This window comes from Thalassophryne amazonica, chromosome 2 (assembly GCF_902500255.1).
Source record: "Thalassophryne amazonica chromosome 2, fThaAma1.1, whole genome shotgun sequence".
Lineage (NCBI taxonomy): Eukaryota > Metazoa > Chordata > Actinopteri > Batrachoidiformes > Batrachoididae > Thalassophryne > Thalassophryne amazonica.
The window spans coordinates 124,694,138-124,707,043 of NC_047104.1; the positions used below are offsets into that span (position 1 = coordinate 124,694,138).

A 12,906-nucleotide genomic window follows, 5' to 3' on the forward strand; every position below is an offset into this window, starting at 1 on the left:
TGTCTGCTTTCAAAGCCTGCCTGTCTTGTTTGCTGGATGATCCGCAGACCGCACGGGAGGAGAGCGCTTGTCCACGGCTTCCTGCCTCACACGGAGAGGATTCGGCTGCGCCCAGCTCGGGATGCAGCCAAATCCTCTCCGTGTGAGGCAGGACATTTCACACAATTCAGAAAAACGTGCAGGAATTACAGACCTGTATAATATTATGAATGAGATGTGCGTTATTTGGAAGAAAGTTGAGGTGTAACTGACTTTAGCCTGCAACCCCCCCTCCCCACCTTGTCCCTTCCATTACAAAGAGGTGAACTGTCCCCCGAGCACCCCTCCTCTTTCTTTCACCTTCTCCCTGCTTCTGTGAACTCTGACAGCAAACAGGGGCACCTGCAGCTGACTGCAGGGGGTGCCAATTTGCTAATTCTACACACAGTGACAAGAAAACCATTTGGCGGTGGAGATTTTTTTCAGTGCTCGTGCCCACGGTGCTGCCCCACCATGAATGCCGCCCCGGGCGGCGGCTGGCATTGCCTGTACTAAAAAATGCCACTGATAACTTGTGTTGTGATGTGGCACTATATGAATAAACTGAATTGACATGATGGTACATAAGGCTCCAGACCTTCCAGAACATGATCACACACAAGCACTCAGTGTTTTATAGCTATATAACAGGCACAAGTAGGCACTGCAGTGAAATCTAGTCCTTACCCTTATTGAAGCAATACTATGGCCATCTACCATCATCTTGGTCACAACTGTAATAGTTGCATTTTGAACAATTTGGTTGCTTCTTATATGATGATGTGGCACCCAGAAAAAAAAAAAAAAAAAAAAAAATTACAGGAATCAAATGCCTGATTTAATGTCTCTGCGTGGACTGGCTGGATTGATTGAATCTTTGTAGTATGTCACAAATAAGAAGGTATTTTTGTGCTTTCTTTAATACTTATCTAAATTCTCTTATAAATCTTTTCCCACAGATATTTTGCATTTAAACGTCTCCCTCATATGTTGCGAGTTAAGTTCTTTCATTTACAGTGTTTTTCTTTCTCCAGTTAGAAGCCTACCATCCTACCATCTTCTGGCTGTGTCTCTTTTGTGCTGATGTATGCCTCACCACTCTTCTTTTTCAATCATCCCTTTCTGCAGACTATTTTTTAAAACTTACTTTCCACAACTTCTATCCTGATAGCTTTTATTTGATTGTTTTTATTTATTTATTTATTTATTTGTTTTGCAAGAAGAAGGCTCCCCTTATTTTCTGGATGTTCATCTTTTTCTTTAAGGTAGGACTTTCTTATAACCATGCCATCTCTTCATATTCTATCTCACAGTTGCACTTTTCCACACACATTTCAGCTCTTTGAGTGATTAAGTGCCTTTTTCTACATATGTTGAGCCGAATGTTCCTATGGCAGTTTTTTCTCTTTCATTTCCCATGAATTCCTTCTCCAAATGAAAGGCATTTCAAGCCTCAGTCATGTGTTCAGACTGTGAAAAACCTCTGTCTCTGGCCGTCCTGTGCTTTTCCACCTCCAACCCATGTCTCAGTTTTTTGATGACACCCTCTACAGTCACGTCCTTGAAGAGTTCCTCCACAGAGCAGGTTTTTTTCCTAGCTTCTGATTCTGCCTATTTCTCTAGCACTTTCCAAGGTTACAGGACAGTTAATCTGATAAAGTAGAATGTTTTCATGTCTGATCTGCAGAGTTACAAATGAGAGATAATCAGAGTCTGCAAACTGGGCCTGCAGGTTTCTGAACACTGCTGGTGCTGAATATATTCATCCATATTCTAGAACAAAAGGAAATATTAATTTAATAGCACATTCATGGAGTAATCTCTTTAAGCTGACTCAAAGAACTTCTACAAATGTATCTTTTGAAAGCTCCACTCTACATGTACATATATTGAGCCAGGCAGTTTTTCAGCGATCCCTTCCAAAAAAAAAAAAAAAAAAAAGACCTATTCATTGTGATGTATCTGACATAATGGTCAATGCTTCATAAAAATCAAATCCTAGCTTTCAGTCCCACAGCAGGTAACTCAGTGGGATAGGACTTCGGTTAATAAATCAGTAAAAGCAAGACCTAGTCTTTCTCTTTCTGATTTCATTTCCCTTCTCTACAGTACAGGTGTGGAAGTTTCAAAATCAAATATTCACAGATATGATGATACAACTGTGGAGTCCAAAGGGGCTGTAGTAACATACTTTTCCGAACATGTTGGGTGTGATGTGCTAAAGGCTTGCAAGTGTAAAAACATGTGCAAACACATTAGCTCTTGCAAATAAAATAAAATAAATAAATAATAAAAACAGCAGGCATATTTACTAATGGTGCACACTGAGTATACATTCTTCCATTCATTTTCTATACCTGCTTATTCCAATTAAGGGTCATGGAGGGATTGAAGCCTATCCCAGCAGCCATTGGATGAGAGGCAGGGTACACCCTGGACAGGCCATCAGTCCATCGCAGGGCACACTGAAGAAAGAATCTGTCAAATGAGCTAAACAGCACATATTGTCCATTTAACACATTTGCCTTCTTTAAAATGCAGTTTAAGGTGGATTGACAAATGTGTGCAAAATTGTGTGTGTTGAACATACAGCTGGGTGAGGTTTGCACAGAAAATATGATTTATCAAGTCAAAACAATTTCAGGAGTTAAGATTGCGGAGCAATTTTGCACGTTTGAAAACTTACCGAGTGTTGCACGATCAGTGCAGACATGAAAAAAATCAGATTCATTTCTTCTGAGCTGTTTGAGTATGCATTTCTTTATTTTCACTCAATAATCGTCTTTAACACCACAATTACACATTAATTTATAGTGGCCTATTTTTAACAGAACAAAACATCCACTAGCTGGATAAAACTGTGACATTCATCATGTCTTTCTATGTTGTAGAAATATAAGTATCAAGTTCTATATATTCCTGATCAGCACAAATCACGTGCACAACCATGCATGAGAGCTGACAGCAGTCAGCTCCACAGTCTCTGGTCAGCACCCTGGACAGCTCTGTGAATACGAAGAACAAGAGCCAACATATACAGGGCATCCAGAACGTATTCACAGCGCTTCACTTTTTCAACATTTTCTTATGTTAAAGTCTTATTCTAAAATGGATGAAAATAAATTTTTTTCCCCTCAAAATTCTACACACAATACCACATAATGACAATGTGAAAAAAGTTTTTTTTAGATTTTGCAGATTTACTAAAACAAACAAACAACAACAACAACAAAAGCAAACAAAACTAAGAAATCAGATGTACCTAAGTATTCACAGCCTTTGCCATGAAGCTCAAAATTGAGCTCAGCTGCATCATGTTTCCACTTATCATCCTTGACATGTTTCTGCAGCTTAATTGGAGTCCACCTGGGGTGAATTCAGTTGATTGGACATGATTTGGAAAGGCACACACCTGTGTGCATCTAAGGTCCCACAGTTGAACGTGCATGTCAGAGCACAAACCAAGCATGAAGTCAAAGGAATTGTCTGTAGACCTCTGAGACAGGACTGTCTTGATGCCGAAATCTGGGGAAGGGAACAGAAACATTTCTGCTGCTTTGAAGGTCCCAGTGAGCACAGTGGCCTCTATCATCAGAAAATGGAAGAAGTTCAGATGCACCAGGACTCTTCGTAGAGCTGGCTGTCCGTCTAATCTGAGCAATCGGGGAGAAAAGGGCCTTAGTCAGGGAGGTGGCCAAGAACTCGATTGTCATTCTGTCAGAGCTCCAGCAATCCTCTGTGGAGAGAGGAGAACCTTTCAGAAGGGCAACCATCTCTGCAGCAATCCACCAATCAGATCTACACTCAACAAAAATATAAATGCAACACTTTTGGTTTTGCTCCCATTTTGTATGAGATGAACTCAAAGATCTAAAACTTTTTCCACATACACAATATCACCATTTCCCTCAAATATTGTTCACAAACCAGTCTAAATCTGTGATAGTGAGCACTTCTCCTTTGCTGAGATAATCCATCCCACCTCACAGGTGTGCCATATCAAGATGTTGATTAGACACCATGATTAGTGCACAGGTGTGCCTTAGACTGTCCACAATAAAAGGCCACTCTGAAAGGTGCAGTTTTGTTTTATTGGGGGGGGATACCAGTCAGTATCTGGTGTGACCACCATTTGCCTCATGCAGTGCAACACATCTCCTTCACATAGAGTTGATCAGGTTGTCAATTGTGGCCTCTGGAATGTTGGTCCACTCCTCTTCAATGGCTGTGCGAAGTTGCTGGATATTGGCAGGAACTGGTACACGCTGTCGTATACGCCAGTCCAGAGCATCCCAAACATGCTCAATGGGTGACATGTCCGGTGAGTATGCCGGCCATGCAAGAACTGGGACATTTTCAGCTTCCAAGAATTGTGTACAGATCCTTGCAACATGGGACGGTGCATTATCCTGCTGCAACATGAGGTGATGTTCTTGGATGTATGGCACAACAATGGGCCTCAGGATCTCATCACGGTATCTCTGTGCATTCAAAATGCCATCAATAAAATGCACCTGCGTTCTTCGTCCATAACAGATGCATGCCCTTACCATAACCCCACCGCCACCATGGGCCACTCAATCCACAACATTGACATCAGAAAACCGCTCACCCACACGATGCCACACACGCTGTCTGCCATCTGCCCTGGACAGTGTGAACCGGGATTCATCCGTGAAGAGAACACCTCTCCAACGTGCCAAATGCCAGTGAATGTGAGCATTTACCCACTCAAGTCGGTTACGACAACGAACTGGAGTCAGGTCGAGACCCCAATGAGGACGACGAGCATGCAGATGAGCTTCCCTGAGACGGTTTCTGACAGTTTGTGCAGAAATTCTTTGGTTATGCAAACCGATTGTTTCAACAGCTGTCCGAGTGGCTGGTCTCAGACGATCTTGGAGGTGAACATGCTGGATGTGGAGGTCCTGTGCTGGTGTGGTTACACGTGGTCTGCGGTTGTGAGGCTGGTTGGATGTACTGCCAAATTCTCTGAAACGCCTTTGGAGATGGCTTATGGTAGAGAAATGAACATTCAATACATGAGCAACAGCTCTGGTTGACGTTCCTGCTGTCAGCATGCCAATTGCACGCTCCCTCAAATCTTGCAACATCTGTGGCATTGTGCTGTGTGATAAAACTGCACCTTTCAGAGTGGTCTTTTATTGTGGACAGTCTAAGGCACACCTGTGCACTAATCATGGTGTCTAATCAGCATCTTGATATGGCACACCTGTGAGGTGGGATGGATTATCTCAGCAAAGGAGAAGTGCTCACTATCACAGATTTAGACTGGTTTGTGAACAATATTTGAGGGAAATGGTGATATTGTGTATGTGGAAAAAGTTTTAGATCTTTGAGTTCATCTCATACAAAATGGGAGCAAAACCAAAAGTGTTGCATTTATATTTTTGTTGAGTGTATATGGTAGCGTGGCCAGACAGAAGTCACTCCTTAGTAAAAGGCACATGAAGGACTCTCAGACCATGAGAAAAAAAAATCTCTGGTCTGATGAGACAAAGACTGAACTCTTTGGTGTGAATGCCAGGCATCATGTTTGGAGGGAACCAGACACCAACCCTACAGTGAAACATGGTGGTGGCAGCATCCTGCTGTGGGGATGTTTTTCAGAGGCAGGAACTGGGAGACTAGTCAGGATTGAGGGAAAGATGCAGCAATGTATAGAGACATCCTGGATGAAAACCTGCTCCAGAGCGCTCTTGACCTCAGACTGCAGTGATGGTTCAACTTTCAGCAGGACAATGACCCTAAGCACACAGCCAAGATATCAAAGGAGTGGCTTCAGAACAACTCTGTGAATGTCCTTGAGTGGCCCAGCCAGAGCCCAGACCTGAATCCGATTGAACATCTCTGGAGCACCTGATGGAGCATGAGAGGTGCTGCAAAGAGGAATGGGTAAAACTGTCCAAAGAAAGATGTGCCAAGCTTGTGGCATCATATTCAAGAAGACCTGAGGCTGTAATAGCTTGTACATGTGATTTATTAGTTTTTTATTTTAATAAATTTACAAAAGTTATTAAAAAATATTTTTTCATCTTGTCATTATGGTGTGTTGTGAGTAGAATTTTGAGGGAAAAAAAATGAAGTTAGTCAATTTTGGGATAAGGCTGTTCCATAACAAATTGTGGAAAAAGTGAAGCACTGTGAATACTTTCTGGATGCACTGTAACAGATTATACAAATGATTCTCATTCTACATCACATCCTCTACGATAACATGTATGTGAAGAGAATATTTTAACAGTGGAGTGAAATGCACCACATTGTGGGAATGCACATTTGAAAATTGTCACCTTGATCCAGCGGTTTAAGGCACACAATGCTCAGTTTGGACTTGTGCTAAAAACATCCTGTGAAAAATCATTTCAAGGCACAATCATTTTTCATTTGGTAAATGTTCAACAAATAATGTTTTCAGTTAAAACGTGTTTGTCTTATGTGCAAAGCTGCAAAATCTTTATTACATATGACCGTGTACCTCACATTACTGCCCGCTGTCATATGTGCAATTATTCTTCATAAATCACTCGCAAAACATTCACCAACCCAACACACAAAAGTTTGAATGCTCAACCACTTTAATACTTATTATATGGGTTATTCATGAATCACATCCCTTATGTTGAACATGGTGTTTGCTCTGTGCTATCCACAGCTCAGCACTCAGAGGCTTCTGATCAAACCACTTATGTGTAGATCAAGTCGACCTGTTATTTCATTCACTCCATTCAGCTATCAACGTCATTGCCCATGTTGTCACCAATGTTCCACAGCAAAACTAAATATATTCCACGTTGAACTCTCTGCAGGATCCCATCCAGTAACTACAAGAATGGACACTTTGAACTGCTGCTTCATGTATGGGCACAATCAACTGTGAGAATATTCCTTCCATCAATGTATAGTTGCACATAAACAGCCTTCTTTTAGCTGCAGGAATAACTACAACATTAAAGAAATGATGGATCATACAGAAGGCTTTAATAGAGGTATGCTGTTCCTTCAAACTGCTTAGCTATGGGTTTTTTTTTCACATAACTGTTGATGTGTCACAGTAATAAAAGGAGAGTTTTAGTACTAACAGTTATAGTAGAAGTTTAGAAGAAGCCACATGGGGTGTGCAGCCAGTACATTCTGAGTGCCGGTCCCAAGATAAATGAGGAGGGTTGCGTCAGGAAGGGCATCCGGCGTAAAACAAGCCAACCGAACTATGCAGACTCAGAATCGAATTCCCATACTGGATCGGTCACGGCCCGGGTTAACAACGTCCGCCACCGGTGCTATTGCCCAACAGGGTGCCGGTGAAAATTGGGCTACTGCTGGGCGAAGACGATGAAGAAGAGGAGGAAAACGTTGCCACGAACAGCGGGAGAAGAAGTAAACTAGAAGGGTGGAAATGAGAGTGGGGACTTTGAATGTTGGTAGTATGACTGGTAAAGGGAGAGAGCTGGCTGATATGATGGAGAGGAGAAAGGTAGACATATTGTGTGTGCAAGAGACCAAGTGTAAGGGAAGTAAGAGCAGGAGCATCGGCGGTGGGTACAAGTTGTTGTACCATGGTGAGGACAGGAAGAGAAATGGTGTTGGAAGAAGTATGGAAGAGTATGTTAAAAGTGTGTTGGAGGTTAAGCGAGTGTCTGACAGGGTGATGAGTGTGAAGTTGGAAATTGAAGGGGTGATGATGAATATCATCAGTGCATATGCCCCACAGGTTGGTTGTAAGATGAAGGAGAAAGAAGATTTCTGGAGTGTGTTAGATGAGGTGGTGGAGAGTGTGCCCAAGCATGAAAGAGTGGTGATAGCAGCAGACTTCAATGGGCATGTTGGTGAAGGGAACAGAGGTGATGAGGAAGTAATGGGTAGATATGGTATCAAGGATAGGAATGGGGAAGGATAGATGGTAGTTGATTTTGCAAAAAGGATGGAAATGGCTGTGGTGAATACCTACTTTAAGAAAAGGGAGGAGCACAGGGTAACATATACGAGTGGAGGAAGGTGCACACAGGTGGACTACATTCTTTATAGGAGATGCAAGCTAAAAGAAATCACAGACTGTAAGATGGTAGCAGGAGAGAGTGTCACTAGACAGCACAGGATGGTTGTTTGTAGGATGACTTTAGAGGTAAAGAAGAAGAAGAGAGTGAGAGCTCAACAAAGGATCAGATGGTGGAAGCTGAAGGAGGAAGACTGTTGTGTGAAATTTAGCAAGCAGGTGAGAGAAGCACTGGTTGGAGGGGAAGCAATTTTGGACAACTGGAAAAGTACTGCAGATGTGGTAAGGGAGACAGCTAGGACAGTACTGGGTATGACATCTGGACAGTGGAAGGAAGACAAGGACACTTGGTGGTGGAATGAAGAGGTCCAGGAAAGCATAAGGAGAAAGAGGTTGGCAAAAAAGTTTTGGGATAGTCGGAGAGATGAAGAAAGTAGACAGGAGTACAAGGAGATGCGGCGTAAGGCGAAAAGAGAAGTGGCAAAAGCAAAGGAAAAGGCATATTGCGAGCTGTACAAGAAGTTGAATAGTAAGGAAGGAGAAAAGGACTTGTACCGATTGGCCAGACAAAGGGACAGAGCTGGAAAGGATGTGCAGCAGGTTAGGTTGGTAAAAGATGCACATGGTAATGTGCTGACAAGTGAGGACTGTGTGCTGAGTAGGTGGAGGGAATATTTTGCAGAGTTGATGAATAAAGAAAATGAGCGAGAGGAAAGGCTGGATGATGTGGTGAGAGTAAATCAGGAAGTACAAGAGATTAGCAAGGAAGAAGTGAGGGCTGCTATGAAGAGGATGAAGAGTGGAAAGGCAGTCGGTCCAGATGACATTCCAGTGGAGGCATGGAAATGTCTAGGAGAGATGGCAGTAGAGTTTCTAAGCAGATTGTTTAATAAAATCTTGGAAAGTGAGAGTATGCCTGAGGAGTGGAGACGAAGTGTGCTGGTTCCTATTTTCAAGAACAAGGGTGATGTGCAGAGCTGCAGTAACTACAGAGGCATAAAGCTGATCAGCCACAGCATGAAGTTATGGGAAAGAGTAGTAGAAGCTAGGCTTAGAAAACAGGTGAAGATCTGTGAGCAGCAATATGGTTTCATGCCGAGAAAGAGCACTACAGATGCAATGTTTGCTCTGAGAATACTGTTGGAAAAGTACAGAGAAGGACAGAAAGAGTTACATTGTGTGTTTGTGGACTTAGAAAAAGCTTATAATAGGGTGCCAAGAGAAGAGTTGTGGTATTGTATGAGGAAGTCTTGAGTGGCAGAGAAAGTATGTTAGGGTAGTGCAGGACATGTAGAAGAATAGTGTGACAGCGGTGAGATGCGCAGTCGGAATGACAGACTCATTCAAGGTGGAGGTGGGATTACACCAAGGATCAGCTCTGAGTCCTTTCTTGTTTGCAGTGGTGATGGACAGGTTGACGGATGAGATCAGACAGGAGTCCCCATGGACTATGATGTTTGCAGATGACATTGTGATCTGTAGTGAGAGTAGAGAGCAAGTTGAGTCTAGTCTGGAGAAGTGGAGATATGCTTTGGAGAGAAGGGGAATGAAAGTCAGTAGAAGCAAGACTGAGTACATGTGTGTGAAGGAGAGGGAGCCCAGTGGAATAGTGCAGTTACAAGGAGTAGAAGTGGTGAAAGTAGATGAGTTTAAATATTTGGGGTCAACTGTTCAAAGTAATGGAGAGTGTGGTAGAGAGGTGAAGAAGAGAGTGCAGGCAGGGTGGAGTGGGTGGAGAAAGGTGGCAGGAGTGATTTGTGACCGAAGAATATCAGCAAGGGTGAAGGGGAAAGTTTACAAAACAGTAGTGAGACCAGCTATGTTGTATGGTTTAGAGACAGTGGCACTAACAAAAAGACAGGAGGCAGAGCTGGAGGTGGCAGAGCTGAAGATGTTGAGATTCTCTTTGGGAGTGACAAGAATGGACAAGATTAGGAATGAACATATCAGAGGGACAGCTCAGGTGGGACGGTTTGGAGACAAAGTCAGAGAGGCGAGATTGAGATGGTTTGGACATGTGCAGAGGAGGGACCCAGTGTATATAGAGAGAAGGATGCTGAGGATGGAGCCACCAGGCAGGAGGAGAAGAGGGAGACCAAAGAGGAGGTTCATGGATGTGCTGAGAGAGGACATGCAGGTGGTTGGTGTGACAGAGCAAGATACAGAGGACAGGGTGAGATGGAAATGATTGATCTGCTGTGGCGACCCCTAACGGGAACAGCCGAAACACAAAGAAGAAGAAGAAGAAGTTATAGTAGAAGTTTTAATAAAATTAAAAACAATAATAATAACCAGAGGTGGGACGAAGTCACTGTCAAGTCATTCTCAAGTCATCAATGTGCAAGTCCCAAGTCAAGTCTCAAGTCAGCTTGCAAACAATTGGTTTTAATTATGACTTAAGACTTGACTTGGGACTTGCTGATTCATAACTTGAGAGTGACTTGATGGTGACTTCGTCTCACCTCTGATAACACTGGTCGACAGTTTTTCTTGTACGCGTTTTCAATGGATTCTGAGTAATTTGGGGGTGCTGAATGTGGCCCTGTGACAGAATGCTATCCTGTCCAGGGTGTACCCCACCTCATGCTCTATGACTGCCGGGGTAGGCTCCATCCCCCCGTGACCCTCAATTGGAGTAAGCGGTTGAAGATAAGCGAGTGAGTGTGAATCTGAATCTGGTGTTAGTTTTTGACAATCACATCACGTTTTTGAGACAAAACATTTGAAGCAAACATTGAAGCAAAAGCTGCAGGCTCGCACACCTCTTCACGGCCATAAACAATTCACATTTTTGTTTAAAACCTATGCTTTTGAAGCTGCTTTTGTGCATGATTACTGACATCTCAAGAGTGAATGAGCAACTTTTCAGAAGCTGCAACTGCTGTGTTTGCCTGTCTCCTGTAGACAGCTGCTGTGTTTGCCTGTCTCCTGTAGACAGCTGCTCTGTTTGCCTGTCTCCTGAAGACAGCTGCTATGTTTGCCTGTCCCCTGAAGACAGTTGATGTGTTAACCTGTCTCCTGTAGACAGCTGCTGTATTTGCCTGTCTCCTGTAGGCAGCTACTATGTTTGCCTGTCAACTGAAGACAGCTGATGTGTTAACATGTCTCCTGAAGACTGACACCATGTGGAAATGCTGGTTCTCATTAATTATACTTTGACAGCAAACAGGTCATGATAAACCTTTCATCACTTTCACATTGGTTGGTAAGATTAGACCTAACACTTGTGAAACACCTTGGGGCGACTTGTCAGTTTCCTCGCTTGCGAGGATAGTGGGAAGGCCTTTTTTTTTTTTTTTTTAGTTTATTTTCTACAAGCCCTCTGGTGGCTGAAAAGTCTGATGCGAGATGTACAAGACCTGTTACACTTGGGGCAAATGAACACTTGAGTAGGCTGGGCTTGTGCTGCTGCCCGCTCTTTCTGTCTTTGACGCTTCTGGCGTGAGGCCTCACTTCTTTCTGCCTCAAACTTCAGGCTGGTGGATTTGATGCTGGAACGCCAGCTGAGTCTATCTGTAGCTAGATGCTGCCATGACTGATGCTGAATGCCTGCAAGGGAGAGCTGTTTCTTCAGCTGGTCCTTATAGCGCTTTTTGGGGGCCCCTTGGTTTCGTCTCCCTTCCTTGAGCTCGCCAAAGAGAATTAATTTTGGCATGCGTGTATCATCCATCCTGGCTACGTGACCTGCCCAACGAAGCTGTTGTTTGAGTATAATAGATTCCATGCTGGGCAATTTGGCTCTGGTAAGGATGTCCTCATTTGAGACGTAGTCCTGCCACTTGATCCCGAAGATGTTTCGGAGACAACGCTGATGAAAGCATTCCAGTAATCTGATCTGCTGGCGATACAGCTCCATACAGGAAGGTAGGGACCACAATGGCTCTGTAGACCTGCACTTTTGTGGAAAGGCGCAGTGCATGATTCTGCCAGACTTTCTTTGAGAGTCGACCAAAAGAACTGCTGGCCTTGGCAAGGCGACTGTCTACGTTCTTGGCAACAGATGCGTCTTTTGAGATAACACTACCAAGATACGTGAAGTGTTCTACTGCATTCAGGCTGGTACCCTCGATGTTGATTTGGTGTGGGGTATATGCTGTATGGGGGACCGGTTGATATAGCACTTCTGTTTTTCCTCAGGCTGATGGTGAGGACGAAGGCTCTTGCTGCTTCAGCAAAACAGTTGACAATGTGCTGCAAGGCTTGCTCTGTATGGGCGACTAGGGCGCAGTCATCTGCGAAGAGCAGCTCCATGATTAGCTGTTCTGTGATCTTATTGTGGGACAGAAGGCGCCGCAGGTTAAACAGACTTCCGTCGGTTCTGAAGCGGATATAGATGCCGTCTGTCAAGTCTTCTTTGGCCTCACGAAGCACCATGCTGAAGAAGATGGAGAACAGAGTGGGCGCGAGGATGCAACCTTGTTTGACGCCATTTGAGATGGGGAAGCTGCCGGACAGAGTCCCATTGTACTTCACTTGTCCCATCTGGCCTTCATGCAGCTGGCGGATGATGGTGAGGAGCTTTGGAGGGCAGCCAAGGCATGCAAGAATCTTCCACAGACCCTCACGACTGACCATGTCAAAAGTCTTGGTTAGGTCTATGAAGGCTGTATAAAGGGCCATGTTCTGTTCTCTGCACTTCTCCTGGATCTGTCTCTGGACGAAGATCATGTGGGTGGTTCCCCTGTTGGCCCGAAATCCGCACTGACTCTCGGGAGTATTTTCATGCGCTATGGTAGGGGTAAGCCTGTTAAGCAGCACTCGAGCCAAAATCTTACCTGCTATTGAGAGGAGAGTGATGCCCCAGTAATTAGAACAGTCAGACTTGTCGCCCTTGTTCTTGTACAGGGAGACAATGACCGCATCCCGAAGGTCAT

At 43.9% G+C, this 12,906-nt stretch overlaps 1 long non-coding RNA gene across 1 annotated transcript in view; it reads right to left on the bottom strand.

The window, feature by feature from the left end:
• Positions 1–214: 214 nt before the first annotated feature.
• The window catches only part of LOC117530059, a 631,671-nt gene continuing 618,979 nt past the window's right edge, over positions 215–12,906 (bottom strand). Inside the window, exon 4 of the long non-coding RNA XR_004566175.1 lies at positions 215–258. This is a non-coding gene — a long non-coding RNA (uncharacterized LOC117530059). The remainder of the gene's footprint in view (positions 259–12,906) is intronic.